Source organism: Phyllobates terribilis, unplaced genomic scaffold (assembly GCF_046119375.1).
Source record: "Phyllobates terribilis strain yellow unplaced genomic scaffold, ASM4611937v1 Scaffold_1__5_contigs__length_1240528914, whole genome shotgun sequence".
NCBI classification, from domain to species: domain Eukaryota; kingdom Metazoa; phylum Chordata; class Amphibia; order Anura; family Dendrobatidae; genus Phyllobates; species Phyllobates terribilis.
In genome coordinates, this window is record NW_027362761.1 from 609,592,024 (window position 1) to 609,618,234 (window position 26,211).

Consider the following 26,211-nt stretch of genomic DNA (forward strand, 5'->3'; position numbering starts at 1 on the left):
TCCAATACAACACCCCCTACTACCTCCAATACAACACCCCTAAAACCTCCAATACAACACACCCTACTACCTCCAATACAACACCCTCTGCTACCTCCAATACAACACCCCTACTACCTCCAATACAACATCCCCTACTGCCTCCAATACAACACCCCATACAACCTCCAATACAACACCCCTACTACCTCCAATATAACACCCCTACAATCTTCAATACAACACCCCCTACTACCTCCAATACAACAACCCTACTACATTAAATACAACACCAGCTACTACCTCCAATACAACACCCAATACGACCTCCAATACAACACCGCCTACTACCTCCAACACAACACCCCTACTACCTCTAATATACCTGCTACTACCTCCAATACAACACCCTCTACTACCTCAAATACAACACCCCCTACTTCCTCCAATACAACACCCGTAAAACCTCCAATACAACACCCCTACTACCTCCTATACAACACCCCCTACTACCTCCAATACAACAACCCTACTACATTAAATACAACACCAGCTACTACCTCCAATACAACACCCAATACGACCTCCAATACAACACCGCCTACTACCTCCAACACAACACCCCTACTACCTCCAATATACCTGCTACTACCTCCAATACAACACCCCTACTACCTCCAATACAACACCCCCTACTACCTCAATACAACACCCCCTCTTACCTCCAATACAACAACACCCCCTACTACCTCCAATACAACACCCCCTACTCCCTCCAATACTACACCTGCTACTACCTCCAATACAACACTCCCTACTATCTCCAATACAACACCCCCTACTACCTCCAATACAACACCCCCTACTACCTCCAATACAACACCCCCTACTACCACCTCCAATACAACACCCCCTACTACCTCCACTAATACACCTGCTACTACCTTCAATAAAACACCCCTACCACCTACAACACAACACCCGCTGCAATCTCCAATACAACATTCACAACTACCTACAAAACAACACCCACTACTACCTCCAATACAACACCCCTACTACATCCAATACAACACCCCCTGCTGCTACCTCCAATACAAGACCCCCTACTACCTACAATACAACACCCCCTGCAACCTCCAAAACAACACCCCCTACTACCTCCAATACAACACCCACTACTACCATCTCCAATACAACACCCCATACTACATCCAATACTATACCTGTTACTACCTCCAATATACCTGCTACTACCTCCAATACAACACCTGCTACTACCTCCAATTCAACACCCCTACTACCGCTAATACAACACCCCTACTACAGTACCTCCAATACAACACCCAGTATCTACAATACAACACCCCCTCTTACCTCCTATACAACACCCCCTACTACCTCCAAGACAATACCCCTACTACCTCCAATACAACACCCCCTACTACCACCTCCAATACAGCACCCCCTACTACCTCCAATACTACATCTGCTACTACCTCCAATACAACACCCCCTACTACCTCCAATACAACACGACCTACTACATCCAACACCCCCTACTACCTCCAATACAACACACCATACTACCTCCAATACAACACACCATACTATCTCCAATACAACACCCCTACCACCTCCAATACAACACCCCATACTACCTCCAATACAACATTTACTACTATCTACAATACAACACCGCCTACCTTCAATCAGAGAGGTGTGTATTATGAGGTTCTGCAGCAGCTGAAGTGTGTGATGATGTTTTGCAGCAGCAGAGGTGTATGATGAGGTTCTGCAGCAGCTGAAGTGTGTGATGATATTCTATAGCATATGAGGTGTATTATGAGGTTCTGCAGCAGCTGAGGTGTATTATGAGGTTCTGGAGCAGCTGAAGTGTATTATGAGGTTCCGCAGCAGCTGAGGTGTATTATGAGGTTCTGGAGCAGCTGAGGTGTATTATGAGGTTCCGCAGCAGCTGAGGTGTATTATGAGGTTCTGCAGCAGCTGAGGTGTATTATGAGGTTCTGCATCAGCTGAGGTGTATAATGAGGTTCTGTAGCAGCTGAGGTGTAGAATGAGGTTCTGCGGCGGCTGAGGTGTAGTATGAGGTTCTGCAGCAGCTGAGGTGTATTATGAGGTTCTGTAGCAGCTGAGGTATATTATGAGGTTCTGCAGCGGTTGAGATGTATTATGAGGTTCTGCAGCAGCTGAGGTGTATTAGGAGGTTCTGCAGCAGCTGAGGTGTATTATGAGGTTCTGCAGCAGCTGAGATGTATTAGGAGGTTCTGTAGCAGCTGAGGTGTATTAGGAGGTTCAGCAGCAGCTGAGGTGTATTATGAGGTTCTGCAGCAGCTGAGGTGTATGATGAGGTTCTGCAGCAGCTGAGGTGTACAATGAGGTTCTGCAGCAGCTGAAGTGTATGATGAGGTTCTGCAGTAGCTGAGATGTATGATGAGGTTCTGCAGCAACTGAGGTCTATTATGAGGTTCTGCAGCAGCTGAGGTGTATTATGAGGTTCTGCAGCAGCTGAGGTGTATTATGAGGTTCTGCAGCAGCTGAGGTGTATTAGGAGTTTCTGTAGCAGCTGAGGTGTATTATGAGGTTCTGCAGCAGCTGAGGTATATAATGAGGTTCTGCAGCAGCTGAGGTGTATTAGGAGTTTCTGAAGCAGCTGAGGTTTATTATGAGGTTCTGCAGCAGCTGAAGTGTATTATGAGGTTCTGCAGCAGCTGAGGTGTATTATGAGGTTCTGCAGCAGCTGAGGTGTATTAGGAGGTTCTGTAGCAGCGGAGGAGTATTATGAGGTTCTGTAGCAGCTGAGGTGTATTATGAGGTTCTGCAGCAGCTGAGGTGTATAATGAGGTTCTGCAGCAGCAGAGGTGTATTATGAGGTTCTGCAGCAGCTGAGGTGTATTATGAGGTTCTGCAGCAGCTGAGGTGTATAATGAGGTTCTGCAGCAGCTGACGTGTATAATGAGGTTCTGCAGCAGCAGAAGTGTATTATGAGGTTCTGCAGCAGCTGAGGTGTATTATGAGGTTCTGCAGCAGCTGAGGTGTATTATCAGGTTCTGCAGCAGCTGAGGTGTATTAGGAGGTTCTGTAGCAGCTGAGGTGTATTATGAGGTTCTGCAGCAGCTGAGGTGTATGATGAGGTTCTGCAGCAGCTGAGGTGTATTAGGAGTTTCTGTAGCAGCTGAGGTGTATTATGAGGTTCTGTAGCAGCTGAGGTGTATTATGAGGTTCTGCAGCAGCTGAGGTGTATTAGGGGGTTCTGTAGCAGCTGAGGTGTATTATGAGGTTCTGCAGCAGCTGAGGTGTATAATGAGGTTCTGCAGCAGCTGAGGTGTATTTTGAGGTTCTGCAGCAGCTGAGGTGTATTAGGAGGTTCTCCAGCAGCTGAGGTGTATGATGAGGTTGTACAGCAGCTGAGGTGTATTAGGGGGTTCTGCAGCAGCTGAGGTGTATGATGAGGTTCGGCAGCAGCTGAGGTGTATTAGGAGGTTCTGCAGCAGCTGAGGTGTATGATGAGGTTCTGTAGCAGGTGAGGTGTATTATGAGGTTCTGCAGCAGCTGAGGTGTATAATGAGGTTCTGCAGCAGCTGAGGTGTATTATGAGGTTCTGCAGCAGCTGAGGTGTATAATGAGGTTCTGTGGCAGGTGAGGTGTATTATGAGGTTCTGCAGCAGCTGAGGTGTATAATGAGGTTCTGCAGCGGCTGAGGTGTATTAGGAGGTTCTGTAGCAGCTGAGGTATATTATGAGGTTCTGCAGCAGCTGAGGTGTATTAGGAGGTTCTGTAGCAGGTGAGGTGTATTATGAGGTTCTGTAGCAGCTGAGGTGTATTATGAGGTTCTGCAGCAGCTGAGGTGTATTATGAGGTTCTGCAGCAGCTGAGGTGTATTATGAGGTTCTGCAGCAGCTGAGGTGTATTTGGAGGTTCTGCCGCAGCTGAGGTGGATGATGAGGTTCTGCAGCAGCTGAGGTGTATTAGGAGGTTCTGCAGCAGCTGAGGTGTATTATGAGGTTCTGCCGCAGCTGAGGTGTATTTGGAGTTTCTGTAGCAGGTGAGGCGTATTATGAGGTTCTGCAGCAGCTGAGGTGTATTATGAGGTTCTGCAGCAGCTGAGGTGTATAATGAGGTTCTGCAGCAGCTGAGGTGTATTATGAGGTTCTGCAGCAGCTGAGGTGTATTAGGAGGTTCTGTAGCAGCGGAGGTGTATTATGAGGTTTTGTAGCAGCTGAGGTGTACTATGAGGTTCTGCAGCAGCTGAGGTGTATTAGGAGGTGCTGTAGCAGCTGAGGTGTATTATGAAGTTCTGCAGCAGCTGAGGTGGATTAGGAGGTTCTGCAGCAGCTGAGGTGTATAATGAGGTTCTGCAGCAGCAGAGGTGTATAATGAGGTTCTGCAGCAGCTAAAGTGTACAATGAGGTTCTGCAGCAGCTGAGGTGTATTATGAGGTTCTGCAGCAGCTGAGGTGTATTATGAGGTTCTGCAGCAGCTGAGGTGTATAATGAGGATCTGCAGCAGCTGAGGTGTATAATGAGGTTCTGCAGCAGCAGAGGTGTATTATGAGGTTCTGCAGCAGCTGAGGTGTATTATGAGGTTCTACAGCAGCTGAGGTGTATAATGAGGTTCTGCAGCAGCTGACGTGTATAATGAGGTTCTGCAGCAGCTGAGGTGTATGATGAGGTTCTGTAGCAGCTGAGGTGTATTAGGAGGTTCTGCAGCAGCAGAGGTGTATTATGAGGTTCTGCAGCAGCTGAGGTGTATTATGAGGTTCTGCAGCAGCTGAGGTGTATAATGAGGTTCTGCAGCAGCTGAGGTGTATGATGAGGTTCTGTAGCAGCTGAGGTGTATTAGGAGGTTCTGCAGCAGCAGAGGTGTATAATGAGGTTCTGCAGCAGCTGTGGTGTATTAGGAGGTTCTGCAGCAGCTGACGTGTATGATGAGGTTCTGCAGCAGCTGTGGTGTATTAGGAGGTTCTGTAGCAGCTGAGGTGTATTATGAGGTTCTGCAGCAGCTGAGGTGTATTAGGAGGTTCTGCAGCTGCTGAGGTGTATTACTAGGTTCTGCAGCAGCTGAGGTATATTATGAGGTTCTGCAGCAGCTGAGGTGTATTATGATGTTTTGCAGCAGCTGAGGTGTATTATGAGGTTCTGAAGCAGCTGAGGTGTATTATGAGGTTCTGCAGCAGCTGAGGTGTATTAGGAGGTTCTGCAGCAGCTGAGGTGTATTATAAGGTTCTGCAGCAGCTGAGGTGTTGTAGGAGGTTCTGCAGCAGCTGAGGTGTATTGTAAGGTTCTGCAGCAGCTGAGGTGTATTATGAGGTTCTGCAGCAGCTGAGGTGTATTATAAGGTTCTGCAGCAGCTAAGGTGTAGTAGGAGGTTCTGCAGCAGCTGAGGTGTATTAGGAGGTTCTGCAGCACCTGAGGTGTATTAGGAGGTTCTGCAGCAGCTGAGGTGTATTAGGAGGTTCTGCATCAGTTGAGGTGTATTATGAGGTTCTGCAGCAGCTGAGGTGTACTAGGAGGTTGTGCAGCAGCTGAGGTGTATTATGAGGTTCTGCAGCAGCTGAGGTGTATTATGAGGTTCTGCAGCAGCAGAGGTGTATTATGAGGTTCTGCAGCAGCTGAGGTGTATTACGAGGTTCTGCAGCAGCTGAGGTATATTATGAGGCTCTGCAGCAGCTGAGGTGTATTATGATGTTTTGCAGCAGCTGAGGTGTAGTATGAGGTTCTGCAGCAGCTGAGGTGTATTAGGAGGTTCTGCATCAGTTGAGGTGTATTAGGAGGTTCTCCAGCAGCTGAGGTGTATTAGGAGTTTCTGTAGCAGCTGAGGTGTATTATGAGGTTCTGCAGCAGCTGAGGTGTATAATGAGGTTCTGCCGCAGCTGAGGTGTATTAGGAGGCTCTGCAGCAGCTGAGGTGTATTAGGAGGTTCTGTAGCAGCTGAGGTATATTATGAGGTTCTCCAGCAGCTGAGGTGTATTATGATGTTTTGCAGCAGCTGAGGTGTATTATGAGGTTCTGAAGCAGCTGAGGTGTATTATGAGGTTCTGCAGCAGCTGAGGTGTAATAGGAGGTTCTGCAGCAGCTGAGGTTTATTAGGAGGTTCTGCAGCAGCTGAGGTGTATTATAATGTTCTGCAGCAGCTGAGGTGTAGTAGGAGGTTCTGCAGCAGCTGAGGTGTATTATAAGGTTCAGCATCAGTTGAGGTGTATTATGAGGTTCTGCAGCAGCTGAGTTGAATTATGAGGTTATGTAGCAGGTGAGGTGTATAATGAGGTTCTGCAGCAGCTGAGGTGTATAATGAGGTTCTGCAGCAGCTGAGGTGTATTATGAGGCTCTGCAGCAGCTGAGGTGTATTATGAGGCTCTGCAGCAGCTGAGGTGTATTATGAGGTTTTGCAGCAGCTGAGGTGTATTATGAGGTTCTGCAGCAGCTGAGGTGTATGATGAGGTTCTGTAGCAGCTGAGGTGTATTAGGAGGTTCTGCAGCAGCTGAGGTGTATAATTAGGTTCTGCAGCAGCTGAGGTGTATTAGGAGGTTCTGCAGCAGCTGAGGTGTATAATGAGGTTCTGCAGCAGCTGAGGTGTATTAGGAGGTTCTGCAGCAGCTGAGGTGTATAATGAGGTTCTGCAGCAGCTGAGGTGTATTAGGAGGTTCTGCAGCAGCTGAGGTGTGTAATATGAGGTTCTGCAGCAGCTGAGATGTATTAGGAGGTTCTGCAGCAGCTGAGGTGTATCAGGAGGTTCTGTCGCTGCTGAGGTGTATTATGAGGTTCTGCAGCAGCTGAGGTATATTATGAGGTTCTGCAGCAGCTGAGGTGTATTATTATGTTTTGCAGCAGCTGAGGTATATTATGAGGTTCTGAAGCAGCTGAGGTGTAGTAGGAGGTTCTGCAGCAGCAGAGGTGTATTAGGAGGTTCTGCAGCAGCTGAGGTGTATTATAAGGTTCTGTAGCAGCTGAGGTGTAGTAGGAGGTTCTGCAGCAACTGAGGTGTATTAGGAGGTTCTGCAGCAGCTGAGGTGTATTATAAGGTTCTGCATCAGTTGAGGTGTAGTAGGAGGTTCTGCAGCAGCTGAGGTGTATTAGGAGGTTCTGCAGCAGCTGAGGTGTATTATGAGGTTCTGCAGCAGCTGAGGTGTATTATGAGGCTCTGCAGCAGCTGAGGTGTATTATGATGTTTGGCAGCAGCTGAGGTGTAGTATGAGGTTCTGCAGCAGCTGAGGTGTATTAGGAGGTTCTCCAGCAGCTGAGGTGTATGATGAGGTTGTACAGCAGCTGAGGTGTATTAGGGGGTTCTGTAGCAGGTGAGGTGTATTATGAGGTTCTGCAGCAGCTGAGGTGTATAATGAGGTTCTGCAGCAGCTGAGGTGTATTATGAGGTTCTGCAGCAGCTGAGGTGTATAATGAGGTTCTGTGGCAGGTGAGGTGTATTATGAGGTTCTGCAGCAGCTGAGGTGTATAATGAGGTTCTGCAGCGGCTGAGGTGTATTAGGAGGTTCTGTAGCAGCTGAGGTGTATTAGGAGGTTCTGTAGCAGCTGAGGTGTATTATGAGGTTCTGCAGCAGCTGAGGTGTATTATGAGGTTCTGCAGCAGCTGAGGTGTATTATGAGGTTCTGCAGCAGCTGAGGTGTATTAGGAGGTTCTGCCGCAGCTGAGGTGGATGATGAGGTTCTGCAGCAGCTGAGGTGTATTATGAGGTTCTGCCGCAGCTGAGGTGTATTTGGAGTTTCTGTAGCAGGTGAGGCGTATTATGAGGTTCTGCAGCAGCTGAGGTATATTATGAGGTTCTGCAGCAGCTGAGGTGTATTATGAGGTTCTGCAGCAGCTGAGGTGTATAATGAGGTTCTGCAGCAGCTGAGGTGTATTATGAGGTTCTGCAGCAGCTGAGGTGTATTAGGAGGTTCTGTAGCAGCTGAGGTGTATTATGAGGTTTTGTAGCAGCTGAGGTATATAATGAGGTTCTGCAGCAGCTGAGGTGTACTATGAGGTTCTGCAGCAGCTGAGGTGTATTAGGAGGTGCTGTAGCAACTGAGGTGTATTATGAAGTTCTGCAGCAGCTGAGGTGGATTAGGAGGTTCTGCAGCAGCTGAGGTGTATAATGAGGTTCTGCAGCAGCAGAGGTGTATAATGAGGTTCTGCAGCAGCTAAAGTGTATAATGAGGTTCTGCAGCAGCTGAGGTGTATTATGAGGTTCTGCAGCAGCTGAGGTGTATTATGAGGTTCTGCAGCAGCTGAGGTGTATAATGAGGATCTGCAGCAGCTGAGGTGTATAATGAGGTTCTGCAGCAGCAGAGGTGTATTATGAGGTTCTGCAGCAGCTGAGGTGTATTATGAGGTTCTACAGCAGCTGAGGTGTATAATGAGGTTCTGCAGCAGCTGACGTGTATAATGAGGTTCTGCAGCAGCTGAGGTGTATGATGAGGTTCTGTAGCAGCTGAGGTGTATTAGGAGGTTCTGCAGCAGCAGAGGTGTATTATGAGGTTCTGCAGCAGCTGAGGTGTATTATGAGGTTCTGCAGCAGCTGAGGTGTATAATGAGGTTCTGCAACAGCTGAGGTGTATGATGAGGTTCTGTAGCAGCTGAGGTGTATTAGGAGGTTCTGCAGCAGCAGAGGTGTATAATGAGGTTCTGCAGCAGCTGTGGTGTATTAGGAGGTTCTGCAGCAGCTGACGTGTATGATGAGGTTCTGCAGCAGCTGTGGTGTTTTAGGAGGTTCTGTAGCAGCTGAGGTGTATTATGAGGTTCTGCAGCAGCTGAGGTGTATTAGGAGGTTCTGCAGCTGCTGAGGTGTATTACTAGGTTCTGCAGCAGCTGAGGTATATTATGAGGTTCTGCAGCAGCTGAGGTGTATTATGATGTTTTGCAGCAGCTGAGGTGTATTATGAGGTTCTGAAGCAGCTGAGGTGTGTTATGAGGTTCTGCAGCAGCTGAGGTGTATTAGGAGGTTCTGCAGCAGCTGAGGTGTATTATAAGGTTCTGCAGCAGCTGAGGTGTTGTAGGAGGTTCTGCAGCAGCTGAGGTGTATTGTAAGGTTCTGCAGCAGCTGAGGTGTATTATGAGGTTCTGCAGCAGCTGAGGTGTATTATAAGGTTCTGCAGCAGCTGAGGTGTAGTAGGAGGTTCTGCAGCAGCTGAGGTGTATTAGGAGGTTCTGCAGCACCTGAGGTGTATTAGGAGGTTCTGCAGCAGCTGAGGTGTATTAGGAGGTTCTGCATCAGTTGAGGTGTATTATGAGGTTCTGCAGCAGCTGAGGTGTACTAGGAGGTTGTGCAGCAGCTGAGGTGTATTAGGAGGTTCTGTAGCAGCTGAGGTGTATTATGAGGTTCTGCAGCAGCTGAGGTGTATTATGAGGTTCTGCAGCAGCAGAGGTGTATTATGAGGTTCTGCAGCAGCAGAGGTGTATTATGAGGTTCTGCAGCAGCTGAGGTGTATTACGAGGTTCTGCAGCAGCTGAGGTATATTATGAGGCTCTGCAGCAGCTGAGGTGTATTATGATGTTTTGCAGCAGCTGAGGTGTAGTATGAGGTTCTGCAGCAGCTGAGGTGTATTAGGAGGTTCTGCATCAGTTGAGGTGTATTATGAGGTTCTGCAGCAGCTGAGGTGTATGATGAGGTTCTGTAGCAGCTGAGGTGTATAATGAGGTTCTGCCGCAGCTGAGGTGTATTAGGAGGCTCTGCAGCAGCTGAGGTGTATTAGGAGGTTCTGTAGCAGCTGAGGTATATTATGAGGTTCTCCAGCAGCTGAGGTGTATTAGGAGGTTCTGAAGCAGCTGAGGTGTATTATGAGGTTCTGCAGCAGCTGAGGTGTAATAGGAGGTTCTGCAGCAGCTGAGGTTTATTAGGAGGTTCTGAAGCAGCTGAGGTGTATTATGAGGTTCTGCAGCAGCTGAGGTGTAATAGGAGGTTCTGCAGCAGCTGAGGTTTATTAGGAGGTTCTGCAGCAGCTGAGGTGTAATAGGAGGTTCTGCAGCAGCTGAGGTGTATTATGAGGTTCTGAAGCAGCTGAGGTGTATTATGAGGTTCTGCAGCAGCTGAGGTGTAATAGGAGGTTCTGCAGCAGCTGAGGTTTATTAGGAGGTTCTGCAGCAGCTGAGGTGTATTATAATGTTCTGCAGCAGCTGAGGTGTAGTAGGAGGTTCTGCAGCAGCTGAGGTGTATTATAAGGTTCTGCATCAGTTGAGGTGTATTATGAGGTTCTGCAGCAGCTGAGTTGAATTATGAGGTTCTGTAGCAGGTGAGGTGTATAATGAGGTTCTGCAGCAGCTGAGCTGTATAATGAGGTTCTGCAGCAGCTGAGGTGTATTATGAGGCTCTGCAGCAGCTGAGGTGTATTATGAGGCTCTGCAGCAGCTGAGGTGTATTATGAGGTTTTGCAGCAGCTGAGGTGTAGTATGAGGTTCTGCAGCAGCTGAGGTGTATAATGAGGTTCTGCAGCAGCAGAGGTGTATTATGAGGTTCTGCAGCAGCTGAGGTGTATGATGAGGTTCTGTAGCAGCTGAGGTGTATTAGGAGGTTCTGCAGCAGCTGAGGTGTATAATTAGGTTCTGCAGCAGCTGAGGTGTATTAGGAGGTTCTGCAGCAGCTGAGGTGTATAATGAGGTTCTGCAGCAGCTGAGGTGTATTAGGAGGTTCTGCAACAGCTGAGGTGTATAATGAGGTTCTGCAGCAGCTGAGGTGTATTAGGAGGTTCTGCAGCAGCTGAGGTGTGTAATATGAGGTTCTGCAGCAGCTGAGATGTATTAGGAGGTTCTGCAGCAGCTGAGGTGTATCAGGAGGTTCTGTCGCTGCTGAGGTGTATTATGAGGTTCTGCAGCAGCTGAGGTATATTATGAGGTTCTGCAGCAGCTGAGGTGTATTATTATGTTTTGCAGCAGCTGAGGTATATTATGAGGTTCTGAAGCAGCTGAGGTGTAGTAGGAGGTTCTGCAGCAGCAGAGGTGTATTAGGAGGTTCTGCAGCAGCTGAGGTGTATTATAAGGTTCTGTAGCAGCTGAGGTGTAGTAGGAGGTTCTGCAGCAGCTGAGGTGTATTAGGAGGTTCTGCAGCAGCTGAGGTGTATTATAAGGTTCTGCATCAGTTGAGGTGTAGTAGGAGGTTCTGCAGCAGCTGAGGTGTATTAGGAGGTTCTGCAGCAGCTGAGGTGTATTATGAGGTTCTGCAGCAGCTGAGGTGTATTATGAGGCTCTGCAGCAGCTGAGGTGTATTATGATGTTTGGCAGCAGCTGAGGTGTATGATGAGGCTCTGCAGCAGCTGAGGTGTATTATGATGTTTGGCAGCAGCTGAGGTGTAGTATGAGGTTCTGCAGCAGCTGAGGTGTATTAGGAGGTTCTGCATCAGTTGAGGTGTATTATGAGGTTCTCCAGCAGCTGAGGTGTATTAGGAGTTTCTGTAGCAGCTGAGGTGTATTATGAGGTTCTGCAGCAGCTGAGGTGTATAATGAGGTTCTGCCGCAGCTGAGGTGTATTAGGAGGCTCTGCAGCAGCTGAGGTGTATTAGGAGGTTCTGTAGCAGCTGAGGTATATTATGAGGTTCTCCAGCAGCTGAGGTGTATTATGATGTTTTGCAGCAGCTGAGGTGTATTATGAGGTTCTGAAGCAGCTGAGGTGTATTATGAGGTTCTGCAGCAGCTGAGGTGTAATAGGAGGTTCTGCAGCAGCTGAGGTTTATTAGGAGGTTCTGCAGCAGCTGAGGTGTATTATAATGTTCTGCAGCAGCTGAGGTGTAGTAGGAGGTTCTGCAGCAGCTGAGGTGTATTAGGAGGTTCTGCAGCAGCTGAGGTGTATTATAAGGTTCTGCATCAGTTGAGGTGTATTATGAGGTTCTGCAGCAGCTGAGTTGAATTATGAGGTTCTGTAGCAGGTGAGGTGTATAATGAGGTTCTGCAGCAGCTGAGGTGTATAATGAGGTTCTGCAGCAGCTGAGGTGTATTATGAGGCTCTGCAGCAGCTGAGGTGTATTATGAGGCTCTGCAGCAGCTGAGGTGTATTATGAGGTTTTGCAGCAGCTGAGGTGTAGTATGAGGTTCTGCAGCAGCTGAGGTGTATAATGAGGTTCTGCAGCAGCAGAGGTGTATTATGAGGTTCTGCAGCAGCTGAGGTGTATGATGAGGTTCTGTAGCAGCTGAGGTGTATTAGGAGGTTCTGCAGCAGCTGAGGTGTATAATTAGGTTCTGCAGCAGCTGAGGTGTATTAGGAGGTTCTGCAGCAGCTGAGGTGTATAATGAGGTTCTGCAGCAGCTGAGGTGTATTAAGAGGTTCTGCAGCAGCTGAGGTGTATAATGATGTTCTGCAGCAGCTGAGGTGTATTAGGAGGTTCTGCAGCAGCTGAGGTGTGTAATATGAGGTTCTGCAGAAGCTGAGATGTATTAGGAGGTTCTGCAGCAGCTGAGGTGTATCAGGAGGTTCTGTCGCTGCTGAGGTGTATTATGAGGTTCTGCAGCAGCTGAGGTATATTATGAGGTTCTGCAGCAGCTGAGGTGTATTATTATGTTTTGCAGCAGCTGAGGTATATTATGAGGTTCTGAAGCAGCTGAGGTGTAGTAGGAGGTTCTGCAGCAGCAGAGGTGTATTAGGAGGTTCTGCAGCAGCTGAGGTGTATTATATGGTTCTGTAGCAGCTGAGGTGTAGTAGGAGGTTCTGCAGCAGCTGAGGTGTATTAGGAGGTTCTGCAGCAGCTGAGGTGTATTATAAGGTTCTGCATCAGTTGAGGTGTAGTAGGAGGTTCTGCAGCAGCTGAGGTGTATTAGGAGGTTCTGCAGCAGCTGAGGTGTATTATGAGGTTCTGCAGCAGCTGAGGTGTATTATGAGGTTCTGCAGCAGCTGAGGTGTATTATGAGGCTCTGCAGCAGCTGAGGTGTATTATGATGTTTGGCAGCAGCTGAGGTGTAGTATGAGGTTCTGCAGCAGCTGAGGTGTAGTATGAGGTTCTGCAGCAGCTGAGGTGTATGGTGAGGTTCTGCCGCAGCTGAGGTGTATAATGAGGTTCTACAGCAGCAGAGGTGTATTATGAGGTTCTGCAGCAGCTGAGGTGTAGTATGAGGTTGTGCAGCAGCTGAGGTGTATTATGAGGTTCTGCAGCAGCAGAGGTGTATAATGAGGTTCTGCAGCAGCTGAGGTGTATTATGAGGTTCTGCAGCAGCTGAGGTGTATGATGAGGTTCTGTAGCAGCTGAGGTGTATTAGGAGGTTCTGCAGCAGCTGAGGTGTATAATGAGGTTCTGCAGCAGCTGTGGTGTATTAGGAGGTTCTGCAGCAGCTGAGGTGTAGTATGAGGTTCTGCAGCAGCTGAGGTGTATTATGAGGTTCTGCTGCAGCTGAGATGTATGATGAGGTTCTGCAGCAGCTGAGGTGTATTATGAGGTTCTGCAGCAGCTGAGGTGTATGATGAGGTTCTGTAGCAGCTGTGGTGTATTAGGAGGTTCTGCAGCAGCTGAGGTGTATAATGAGTTTCTGCAGCAGCTGAGGTGTATTAGGAGGTTCTGCAGCAGCTGAGGTGTGTAATATGAGGTTCTGCAGCAGCTGAGATGTTTTAGGAGGTTCTGCAGCAGCTGGGGTACATTATGAGGTTCTCCAGCAGCTGAGGTGTATTATGATGTTTTGCAGCAGCTGAGGTGTGTAATGAGGTTCTGCAGCAGCTGAGGTGTATTATGAGGTTCTGCCGCAGCTGAGGTGTATTAGGAGGTTCTGCAGCAGCTGAGGTGTATTAGGAGGTTCTGTAGCAGGTGAGGTGTATTATGAGGTTCTGTAGCAGCTGAGGTGTATTATGAGGTTCTGCAGCAGCTGAGGTGTAGTATGAGGTTCTGCAGCAGCAGAGGTGTATTATGAGGTCCTGCAGCAGCTGAGGTGTATGATGAGGTTCTGTAGCAGCTGTGGTGTATTAGGAGGTTCTGCAGCAGCTGAGGTGTATAATGAGGTTCTGCAGCAGCTGAGGTGTATTAGGAGGTTCTGCAGCAGCTGCGGTGTGTAATATGAGGTTCTGCAGCAGCTGAGATGTATTAGGAGGTTGTGCAGCAGCTGAGGTGTATTAGGAGGTTCTGCAGCAGCTGAGGTGTATTAGGAGGTTCTGCAGCTGCTGAGGTGTATTATGAGGCTCTGCAGCAGCTCAGGTATATTATGAGGTTCTGAAGCAGCTGAGGTGTATTATGAGGTTCTGCAGCAGCTGAGGTGTAGTAGGAGGTTCTGCAGCAGCTGAGGTATATTGGGAGGTTCTTCAGCAGCTTAGGTGTATTATAATGTTCTGCAGCAGCTGAGGTGTAGTAGGAGGTTCTGCAGCAGCTGAGGTGTATTAGGAGGTTCTGCAGCAGCTGAGGTGTATTATAAGGTTCTGCATCAGTTGAGGTGTATTATGAGGTTCTGCAGCAGCTGAGGTGAATTATGAGGTTCTGTAGCAGGTGAGGTGTATTATGAGGTTCTGTAGCAGCTGAGGTGTATTATGAGGTTCTGCAGCAGCTGAGGTGTATTAAGAGGTTCTGCCGCAGCTGAGGTGGATGATGAGGTTCTGCAGCAGCTGAGGTGTATTATGAGGTTCTGCCGCAGCTGAGGTGTATTATGAGGTTTTACAGCAGCTGAGGTGTATTAGGAGGTTCTGCAGCAGCTGAGGTGGATGATGAGGTTCTGCAGCAGCTGAGGTGTAGTATGAGGTTTTACAGCAGCTGAGGTGTATTAGGAGGTTCTGCAGCGGCTGAGGTGTATGATGAGGTTCTGCAGCAGCTGAGGTGGATGATGAGGTTCTGCAGCAGCTGAGGTGTATTAGGAGGTTCTGCAGCAGCTGAGGTGTATTAGGAGGTTCTGCAGCAGCTGAGGTGTATGATGAGGCTCTGCAGCAGTTGAGGTGTATGATGATGTTCTGCAGCAGCTGAGGTGTATGATGAGGTTCTGCAGCAGCTGAGGTGCGTTTTACAGCCGTGCTCTGGCTCCAATGTGCTCTCATCGCCTCCTGGGTTTTTCCTGCTGCGGTTGGTGACAGAAGACATTACTGGGTCATCACTGATGTGCGGCTGTCACAATGGCAGCATCTAGATGTCACCAGAAGGGGCGGCGCCTCCTCAGGTCAGATCTGGTACCAGAGCGCAGCGTTGTGATGCGGCTGCGGGTGATGAGGTTGTTTAGACAATACGATTCTGAGTGAGCTAAGGTGCGGGGAGCTTGTATAGGGAAGGAGGTCATGTTTGGGGGCTTGTACAGGGAAGGCTGTGCAGAAAATGGGGGGTGGGGTGATGTTGAGCTGTGCAGAAAAGGGGAAATGATGAGGGGCTGTGTGGGGAAAGGGGATGATGATGATGAGGGGTTGTGCAGAGAAGGGGGATGATGATGATGAGGGGCTGTGCAGAGAAGAGGACGATGATGATGAAGGCTGTCTTAAGAAGGGGGGAATGATAATGAGGGGCTGTGCAGAGAAGGGGGTATGATGATGATGAGGGGTTGTGCAGAGAAGGGGACAATGATGATGATGAGGGCTGTCCAGCAAAGGGGGGATAATGATGAGGGGCTGTGCAGAGAAGCAGGGATGATGATGAGGGGCTATTCGGAGAAGGGGGGATGATGATGGGGCTGTGTGGAGAAGGGGGGGTGGTGAAGAGGGTCTGTGCGGAGAAGTGGGAATTGATGATAATGAGAAGCTGTGCGGACAAGGGGGGTGATGATGATGATAAGGGTCTTGTGGAGAAGTGGATGATGATGAGGGGCTGTGCGGAGAAGGGGGATGATGATTATGATGAGGGGCTGTGCAGAGAAGGGGGGATGATCAGGAGGGGCTGTGCGGTGAAGGGAAATTATGAGGAGGGGCTGTGTTGAGAAGGGGGGATGATGATGAGGGGCTGTGCGGAGAAGTGGGGGATGATGATGATGAGGGGCTGTGTGGAGAAGGGGATGATGATGAGGGGCTGTGCGGAGAAGGGGGGATAATGAGGAGGGGCTGTGCAGTGAAGGGAGATTATGAGGAGGGGCTGTGTGGAAAGGGGGGATAATGATGAGGGTCTGTGTGTAGAAGGGGGTGATGAGGAGGGTCTGTGTGGTGAAGGGGAAGGGGGGATGATGAGGAGGGGCTGTGCAGTGAAGGGAGATTATGAGGAGGGGCTGTGTGGAAAGGGGGGATGATGATGAGGGGCTGTGTGTAGAAGGGGGGGTGATGAGGAGGGGCTGTGCGGTGAAGGGGGGGTGATGCTTACCTGTGCGGGGAAGGGGGTCATGGAAGAGGCTGTGTGGGAAGAGGGGACGATGCTGGATGGCTGTAAGGGGAAGTGGGTCACGTTCATGAGGCTGCATAGTGAAGGGGGCAATGTCACTCGCGTATGGCTGAGTGTCTGTGTGGAGAAGGGGGTGATGTTACTCATGTGGGGATGCATGCTGGGGGCTGCGCAAGGAAGGTGATGATATTACTCGCATGGGGCTGAATGGTGGGGGCTGTGCGAGAAGGGAGTGATGTCACTCGTGGGGGCTGGTGGAGATGTAACTTTCATGGGGCTGCATGCTGGGGGTCTTCGTGGTGAATGGCGATAATGTCACTCGTGTGGGGCTGTATGCAGGGCCGCTGCTCGGGGTAGTGTGTGATGTTATTTGCATGTGGTGGGGTGGGGTACGTAGGGAAGGGGTTGATTTCACATGCATGGGGCTTCATGTGGGGGGGTGGTCTGCACAGGGATGTTGGTGGGGCTGTGGTGGGGGGAGGTTGTCACTCGCGTGCATTTTGTTTTCATCGGTTCTTATCTCCAGCATGGCTCAGTTCTATGTATTTGTTATATGGTTCATTGTTATAGACGGGTATGTCTAATTATATTCATATCTTTCTCCTTTTTGTTATAATTATTTATATGTGTAAATTATCGCAAATGTCCAAACAAATAAGATAATGGCTCTTCAGATAAATATGTCAAGACTTATTGACCAATTATTATTTCTATGTGTTTTAATAAAAGTGTTTGAGAATTATGGGTTGAATTTTCATTTCTACATTTCTAAAGCTCGGGGTGTGTTCACACATTGCAATTTGTTGGGGAAACAATCTGCAGCAAAGTCCTCAGCAGCAGCAGCGGAGCCGCGCTAAATCCTTCAGATCTCGATGACAATTCATTTCCTCAGCAGCATTTAAATAAAAAACAAGATAATCACTTATACAACCAATGTGTTATATCGGCCCTCTGTGGCCCCCTTCCATCCTCTGTGGCCCCTTACCATCCTCTGTGGCCCCTTTCCATCCTCTGTGGCCCCCTTCCATCCTCTGTGGCCCCTTTCCATCCTCTGTGGCCCCTTACCATCCTCTGTGGCCCCTTTCCATCCTCTGTGGCCCCTTACCATCCTCTGTGGCCCCTTACCATCCTCTGTGGCCCCCTTCCATCCTCTGTGGCCCCTTTCCATCCTCTGTGGCCCCTTACCATCCTCTGTGGCCCCTTTCCATCCTCTGTGGCCCCTTACCATCCTCTGTGGGCCCTTACCATCCTCTGTGGCCCCTTTCCATCCTCTGTGGCCCCTTACCATCCTCTGTGGCCCCTTTCCATCCTCTGTGGCCCCTTTCCATCCTCTGTGGGCCCTTACCATCCTCTGTGGCCCCTTACCATCCTCTGTGGGCCCTTTCCATCCTCTGTGGCCCCTTTCCATCCTCTGTGGCCCCTTTCCATCCTCTGTGGGCCCTTACCATTCTCTGTGGCCCCTTACCATCCTCTGTGGCCCCTTTCCATCCTCTGTGGGCCCTTACCATCCTCTGTGGCCCCTTACCACCCTCTGTGGGCCCTTTCCATCCTCTGTGGGCCCTTTCCATCCTCTGTGGCCCCTTACCATCCTCTGTGGCCCCTTACCATCCTCTGTGGCCCCTTACCATCCTCTGTGGCCCCTTTCCATCCTCTGTGGCTCCTTTCCATCCTCTGTGGCCCCTTTCCATCCTCTATGGCCCCTTACCATCCTCTGTGGGCCCTTACCATCCTCTGTGGCCCCTTTCCATCCTCTGTGGGCCCTTACCATCCTCTGTGGCCCCTTACCACCCTCTGTGGGCCCTTACCATCCTCTGTGGCCCCTTTCCATCCTCTGTGGGCCCTTACCATCCTCTGTGGGCCCTTACCATCCTCTGTGGCCCCTTACCACCCTCTGTGGGCCCTTTCCATCCTCTGTGGGCCCTTTCCATCCTCTGTGGCCCCTTACCATCCTCTGTGGCCCCTTACCATCCTCTGTGGCCCCTTTCCATCCTCTGTGGCTCCTTTCCATCCTCTGTGGGCCCTTACCATTCTCTGTGGCCCCTTACCATACTCTGTGGCCCCTTTCCATCCTCTGTGGCCCCTTACCATCCTCTGTGGCCCCTTACCATCCTCTGTGGGCCCTTACCATCCTCTGTGGCCCCTTTCCATCCTCTGTGGCCCCTTTCCATCCTCTGTGGGCCCTTACCATCCTCTGTGGCCCCTTTCCATCCTCTGTGGCCCCTTTCCATTCTCTGTGGCCCCTTACCATCCTCTGTGGCCCCTTTCCATCCTCTGTGGCCCCTTACCATCCTCTGTGGGCCCTTACCACCCTCTGTGGGCCCTTACCATCCTCTGTGGCCCCTTTCCATCCTCTGTGGCCCCTTTCCATTCTCTGTGGCCCCTTACCATCCTCTGTGGCCCCTTTCCATCCTCTGTGGCCCCTTACCATCCTCTGTGGGCCCTTACCACCCTCTGTGGGCCCTTACCATCCTCTGTGGCCCCTTTCCATCCTCTGTGGCCCCTTTCCATCCTCTGTGGGCCCTTACCATCCTCTGTGGTCCCTTACCATCCTCTGTGGGCCCTTTCCATCCTCTGTGGCCCCTTTCCATCCTCTGTGGCCCCTTTCCATCCTCTGTGGGCCCTTTCCATCCTCTGTGGCCCCTTTCCATCCTCTGTGGCCCCTTTCCATCCTCTGTGGGCCCTTACCATTCTCTGTGGCCCCTTACAGCTGATTTGTTGTATGTCATATGGGACTAAACCTTTGTTTTACGGACATTTCTTAAAGGGCCATCCGTTGCTGAGGGTCTGACTGCAGGAGCCCCCACTGCTCCATAGGAAAGGCTCTGGCAGAGGTCACACTACATATTTTACAGAGGGGTAAAAACGCCCCTCTTAGCAATTTTAAGGATTATTTTTAGCCAAGAAGGAAGATATTTCATTTTCAGTAGCTGAAATCTATAGTACATAGATGGGCGTCCATCAGACCTAGGCGCAGTGCAGCTCGCAGGCCACGTCCGGTCCTCTGCCGGTTCCTGTCTGGTTCGTGGACGGAGGCAGCCAAGGGCGGAAAACAGTGGCCCACGGGCTGCACTATGCGACCACCCTCACGGCGTCCAAAGTTGCCAACTGTCCATCAATTCCAGGACATATATATGAGTAATATGGCAATTTTTGGTCCGGTCCGTAAAAATTTTTTTTTAAGGCATCCATGATTTATTTTTTTTTAGAAGAAACTTATGCAGATAATTTTGACTGTAATTCTCATCATTATGGGCTGTAGATATGTATCATTTATTGTCATGATTTATTATGATTTTTTTGATAAGCTATCCAGAAAAAAATAAAAAGTCAAGTTGGTAAGACAAGCTGCGTCCCAATATATACAATGGCTACGGAAAGTATTCAGACCCCTTTACATTTTTCACTCTTTGTTTCATTGCAGCCATTTGGTAAATTCTAAAAAGTTCATTATTTTTTCTCATTAAAGTGCACTCTGCACCCCATCTTGACTGAAAAAAAAGCAGAAATGTAGAAATTCTTGCAAATGTATTAAAAAAGAAAAACGGAAATATCACATGGTCATAAGTATTCAGACCCTTTGCTCATATTTAAGTCACATGCTGTCCATTTCCTTGTGATCCTCCTTGAGATGGTTCTACTCCTTCATTGGAGTCCAGCTGTGTTTAATTAAACTGATAGGACTTGATTTGGAAAGGCACACACCTGTCTATATAAGACCTCACAGCTCACAGTGCATGTCAGACCAAATGAGAATCATGAGCTCAAAGGAACTGCCCAAGGAGCTCAGAGACAGAATTGTGGCAGTGCACAGATCTGGCCAAGGTTACACAAGAATTTCTGCATTACTCAAGGTTCCTAAGAGCACAGTGGCCTCCATAATCCTTAAATGAAGAAGTTTGGGCCCACCAGAAGTCTTCCTAGACCTGGCCGTCCAGCCAAACTGAGCAATCGTGGGAGAAGAGCCTTGGTGAGAGGGGTAAAGAAGAACCCCAAGATCACTGTGGCTGAGCTCCAGAGATGCAGTAGGGAGATGGGAGAAAGCTCACAAAAGTCAACTATCACTGCAGCCCTCCACCAGTCGGGCCTTTTTGGCAGAGTCCGACGGAAGCCTCTCCTCAGTGCAAGACATATGAAAGCCCGCATAGTTTGCTCAAAAACACATGAAGGACTCCCAGACTATGAGAAATAAGATTCTCTGCTCTGATGAGATGAAGATAGAACTTTTTGGTGATAATTCTAAGTGGTATGTGTGGAGAAAACCAGGCAATGCTCATCACCTGCCCAATACAATCCCAACAGTGAAACATGGTGGTGGCAGCATCATGCTATGGGGGTGTTTTTCAGCTGCAGGGACAGGACGACTGGTTGCAATTGAAGGAAACATGAATGCGGCCAAGTACAGAGATATCCTGGATGAAAACCTCTTCCAGAGTGCTCTGGACCTCAGACTTGGCCGCAGGTTCACCTTCCAACAAGACAATGACCCTAAGCACACAGCTAAAATAACAAAGGAGTGGCTTCAGAACAACTCTGTGACCATTCTTGACTGGCCCAGCCACAGCCCTGACCTAAACACAAGTGAGCATCTCTGGAGAGACCTGAAAATGGCTGTCCACCAACGTTCACCATCCAACCTGACGGAACTGGAGAGGATCTGCAAGGAAGAATGGCAGAGGATCCCCAAATCCAGGTGTGAAAAACGTGTTGGATCATTCCCAAGAAGACTCATGGCTGTACTAGCTCAAAAGGGGGCTTCTACTCAATACTGAGCAAAGGGTCTGAATACTTATGATCATGTGATATTTCAGTTTTTCTTTTTTAATAAATTTGCAAACATTTCTACATTTCTGTTTTTTTTTTCAGTCAAGATGGGGTGCAGAGTGCACTTTAATGAGAAAAAAATGAACTTTTTAGAATTTACCAAATGGCTGCAATGAAACAAAGAGTGAAAAATGTAAAGGGGTATGTTTAAGTGCAATACTCAAGTATCGAGTGCAGTTATCTTGTGCATGGAGGGTGTGGAGACAGATGAATAGGAGGGAGCAGATTCTGAATAATATTTAGAAGGAGGGAACAGGGGAAAGTTAGTTTACTGAGTAATTGAGGTGGTCGGTTTGTTTAAAGAGATGGGTTTTTAAAGCGCGCTTGAAGACATGGGGGCTAGGTATCAGTCGGATCGTCTGGGGTAGAGCATTCCAGAGAACTGGTGCAGCACGAGAGAAGTCTTGGAGACGGAGGGGTGAGGTTCGGATTATGGGGGATGTTAGGTCATTTGTAGAACGGAGGGCACGTGTAGGGACGATAGACAGAGATGAGAGAGGAGATATAAGGCGGTGCAGAACTGTGGACAGCTTTGTGGGTGAGAGCGATGAGTTTATATTGGACCCTGTAGCAGATGGGTAACCAGTGTAATGACTGGCACAAGATGGAGGCATCGGTGAAACGGCTGGACAGAAATACGACCCTGGCTGCCGCATTCAGGACGGATTGGAGAGGAGAAAGTTTGGTAAGAGGGAGACTGATCAGAAGAGAGTTGTAGTAGTCCATTCGAGAATGAATAAGAGCGACAGTAAGAGATTTAGCAGTTTCAAAGGTGAGAAAAGGTCGGATTCTGGAGATGTTTTTAAGATGCAGGTGACAAGAGCGAATGATCGGATATAGGGAGTAAAGGAAAGGTTAGTGTCGAATATGACCCCGAGGCAGCGGGCATGCTGCAGGGAGTTATGGTTGAACCATCCAAGGTAATTTCAATGTTAGGTTAGTAGAGGGGAGAAACACAAGGAGTTCAGTTTTCAGTGTCAGATAGAGGGAGGACATGATGTTAGAGACGGCAGACAGACAGTCCTTGGTATTTTGCATTAGGGTATATTAATAGTAGACAAATTGTATTAGAGAATTGATACAAAACACAGTAAAAACACACATAAAAAGCAAATAAGAAAACCACTGGTACAGAACAATGGTGGGAACACCCAGGCGGTAATAACCATCAAGCATATGCTACTTATTAATTATTAGGTAAAGTCCCTGTTAGAGATATATTACATAAAAGCACAAATACTTCTATATAACACAGGTGTTTATGCCATATCTACTGTACACGCAATATTTTCGCCTGATAAGTTATCATAGCATACAATTTATCATAAAGATGACAGAAGTGAAGAGTGACAATAATAGATAAATAACCAACAGTGGCAGCAACAGACAAACCTATCAATCAATACAACACAGAACCACATAACCTTACCAGTGTATGAATATGAATTACCTTAGTAGCTCCAGAGACCCACAACACCCAACGCGCGTCCGAGGATCAAGCATTTCAGTGTGAAACGCGCGTCAGGTGTGGTGAGTCCCCGGAGCTACTAAGGTAATTCATATAATGGTAAGGTTATGTGGTTCTCTGTTGCATTGATTGATATGTATGTCTAGTATTAATATACTGGCCTTGATGTAAAGATTTTTTATTTTTGCTTTCTCTGTTAACTGTGCTTTACGACCTCATGAATATTGGGGCTCATGTATTTGGCAAATACATAAAATATATAACAGTGTAAATAATCCTGTCTGACCTATGATGTCTGCTGCATTATAAACAGAAGCAATTCCATAAAAAAAGCATCAAAAAGCCTGAAGAGGAGACTACACAGCAGAATGTATGAGGAGCCGGGAGCAGCGCCATCTAGTGGTGTCAGTGCTGAACTGTCTACAGCAGAATGTATGAGGAGCCGGGAGCAGAGCCATCTAGTGGTGTCAGTGCTGAACTGTCTACAGCAGAATGTATGAGCCGGGAGCAGCGCCATCTAGTGGTGTCAGTGCTGAACTGTATACAGCAGAATGTATGAGGAGCCGGGTGCAGCACCATCTAGTGGTGGCAGTGCTGAACTGTCTACAGCAGAATGTATGAGGAGCCAGGAGCAGCGCCATCTAGTGGTGTCAGTGCTGAACTGTCTACAGCAGAATGTATGAGGAGCCGGGAGCAGCGCCATCTAGTGGTGTCAGTGCTGAACTGTCTACAACAGAATGTATGAGGAGCCGGGAGCAGCGTCATCTAGTGGTGTCAGTGCTGAACTGTCTACAGCAGAATGTATGAGGAGCCAGGAGCAGCGCCATCTAGTGGTGTCAGTGCTGAACTGTCTACAGCAGAGTGTATGAGGAGCCGGGAGCAGTGTCATCTAGTGGTGTCAGTGCTGAACTGTCTACAGCAGAGTGTATGAGGAGCCGGGAGCAGTGTCATCTAGTGGTGTCAGTGCTGAACTGTCTACAGCGGAGTGTGTGAGGAGCCGGAAGCAGCGCCATCTAGTGGTGGCAGTGCTGAACTGTCTACAGCAGAGTGTATGAGGAGCAGGGAGCAGCGCCATCTAGTGGTGTCAGTGCTGAACTGTCTACAGCAGAATGTATGCGGAACGGGAGCAGCACCATCTAGTGGTGTCAGTGCTGAACTGTCTTACAGCAGAATGTATGAGGAGCCGGGAGCAGCGCCATCTAGTGGTGTCAGTGCTGAACTGTCTACAGCAGAGTGTATGAGGAGGCGGGAGCAGCGCCATCTAGTGGTGTCAGTGCTGAACTGTCTACAGCAGAGTGTATGAGGAGCCGGGAGCAGCGCCATCTAGTGGTGTCAGTGCTGAACTGTCTACAGCGGAGTGTGTGAGGAGCCGGAAGCAGCGCCATCTAGTGGTGGCAGTGCTGAACTGTCTACAGCTGAGAGTATGAGGAGCCGGGAGCAGCACCATCTAGTGGTGTCAGTGCTGAACTGTCTACAGCAGAATGTATGAGGAGCCGGGAGCAGCGCCATCTAGTGGTGTCAGTGCTGAACTGTCTACAGCTGAGTGTATGAGGAGCCGGGAGCAGCGTCATCTAGTGGTGTCAGTGCTGAACTGTCTACAGCAGAATGTATGAGGAGCCAGGAGCAGCGCCATCTAGTGGTGTCAGTGCTGAACTGTCTACAGCAGAATGTATAAGGATCTGGGAGCAGCGCTATCTAGTGGTGTCAGTGCTGAACTGTCTACAGCAGAATGTATGAGGAGCCGGGAGCAGCGCCATCTAGTGGTGTCAGTGCTGAACTGTCTACAGCAGAATGTATGAGGAGCCGGGAGCAGCGCCATCTAGTGGTGTCAATGCTGAACTGTCTACAGCAGAGTGTATGAGGAGCCGGGAGCAGCGCCATCTAGTGGTGTCAGTGCTGAACTGTCTACAGCAGAATGTATGAGGACCGGGAGAACCACCATCTAGTGGTGTCAGTGCTGAACTGTCTACAGCAGAGTGTATGAGGAGCTGGGAGCAGCGCCATCTAGTGGTGTCAGTGCTGAACTGTCTACAGCAGAGTGTATGAGGAGCTGGGAGCAGCGCCATCTAGTGGTGTCAGTGCTGAACTGTCTACAGCAGAGTGTATGAGGAGCCAGGAGCAGCGCCATCTAGTGGTGTCAGTGCTGAACTGTCTACAGCAGAGTGCATGAGGAGCCAGGAGCATCGCCATCTAGTGGTGTCAGTGCTGAACTGTCTACAGCAGAATGTATGAGGAGCCGGGAAAACCACCATCTAGTGGTGTCAGTGCTGAACTGTCTACAGCAGAGTGTGTGAGTAGCCGGGAGCAGCGCCATCTAGTGGTGTCAGTGCTGAACTGTCTACAGCAGAGTGCATGAGGAGCCAGGAGCAGCGCCTTCTAGTGGTGTCAGTGCTGAACTGTCTACCGCAGAGTGTATGAGGAGCCGGGAGCAGCGCCATCTAGTGGTGTCAGTGCTGAACTGTCTACAGCAGAGTGTGTGAGGAGCCGGGAGCAGCGCCATCTAGTGGTGTCAGTGCTGAACTGTATACAGCAGAATGTATGAGGAGCCGGGTGCAGCACCATCTAGTGGTGGCAGTGCTGAACTGTCTACAGCAGAATGTATGAGGAGCCAGGAGCAGCGCCATCTAGTGGTGTCAGTGCTGAACTGTCTACAGCAGAATGTATGAGGAGCCGGGAGCAGCGCCATCTAGTGGTGTCAGTGCTGAACTGTCTACAACAGAATGTATGAGGAGCCGGGAGCAGCGTCATCTAGTGGTGTCAGTGCTGAACTGTCTACAGCAGAATGTATGAGGAGCCAGGAGCAGCGCCATCTAGTGGTGTCAGTGCTGAACTGTCTACAGCAGAGTGTATGAGGAGCCGGGAGCAGTGTCATCTAGTGGTGTCAGTGCTGAACTGTCTACAGCAGAGTGTATGAGGAGCCGGGAGCAGTGTCATCTAGTGGTGTCAGTGCTGAACTGTCTACAGCGGAGTGTGTGAGGAGCCGGAAGCAGCGCCATCTAGTGGTGGCAGTGCTGAACTGTCTACAGCAGAGTGTATGAGGAGCAGGGAGCAGCGCCATCTAGTGGTGTCAGTGCTGAACTGTCTACAGCAGAATGTATGCGGAACGGGAGCAGCACCATCTAGTGGTGTCAGTGCTGAACTGTCTTACAGCAGAATGTATGAGGAGCCGGGAGCAGCGCCATCTAGTGGTGTCAGTGCTGAACTGTCTACAGCAGAGTGTATGAGGAGGCGGGAGCAGCGCCATCTAGTGGTGTCAGTGCTGAACTGTCTACAGCAGAGTGTATGAGGAGCCGGGAGCAGCGCCATCTAGTGGTGTCAGTGCTGAACTGTCTACAGCGGAGTGTGTGAGGAGCCGGAAGCAGCGCCATCTAGTGGTGGCAGTGCTGAACTGTCTACAGCTGAGAGTATGAGGAGCCGGGAGCAGCACCATCTAGTGGTGTCAGTGCTGAACTGTCTACAGCAGAATGTATGAGGAGCCGGGAGCAGCGCCATCTAGTGGTGTCAGTGCTGAACTGTCTACAGCTGAGTGTATGAGGAGCCGGGAGCAGCGTCATCTAGTGGTGTCAGTGCTAAACTGTCTACAGCAGAGTGTGTGAGGAGCCAGGAGCAGCGCCATCTAGTGGTGGCAGTGCTGAACTGTCTACAGCAGAATGTATGAGGAGCCAGGAGCAGCTCCATCTAGTGGTGTCAGTGCTGAACTGTCTACAGCAGAATGTATGAGGAGCCGGGAGCAGCGTCATCTAGTGGTG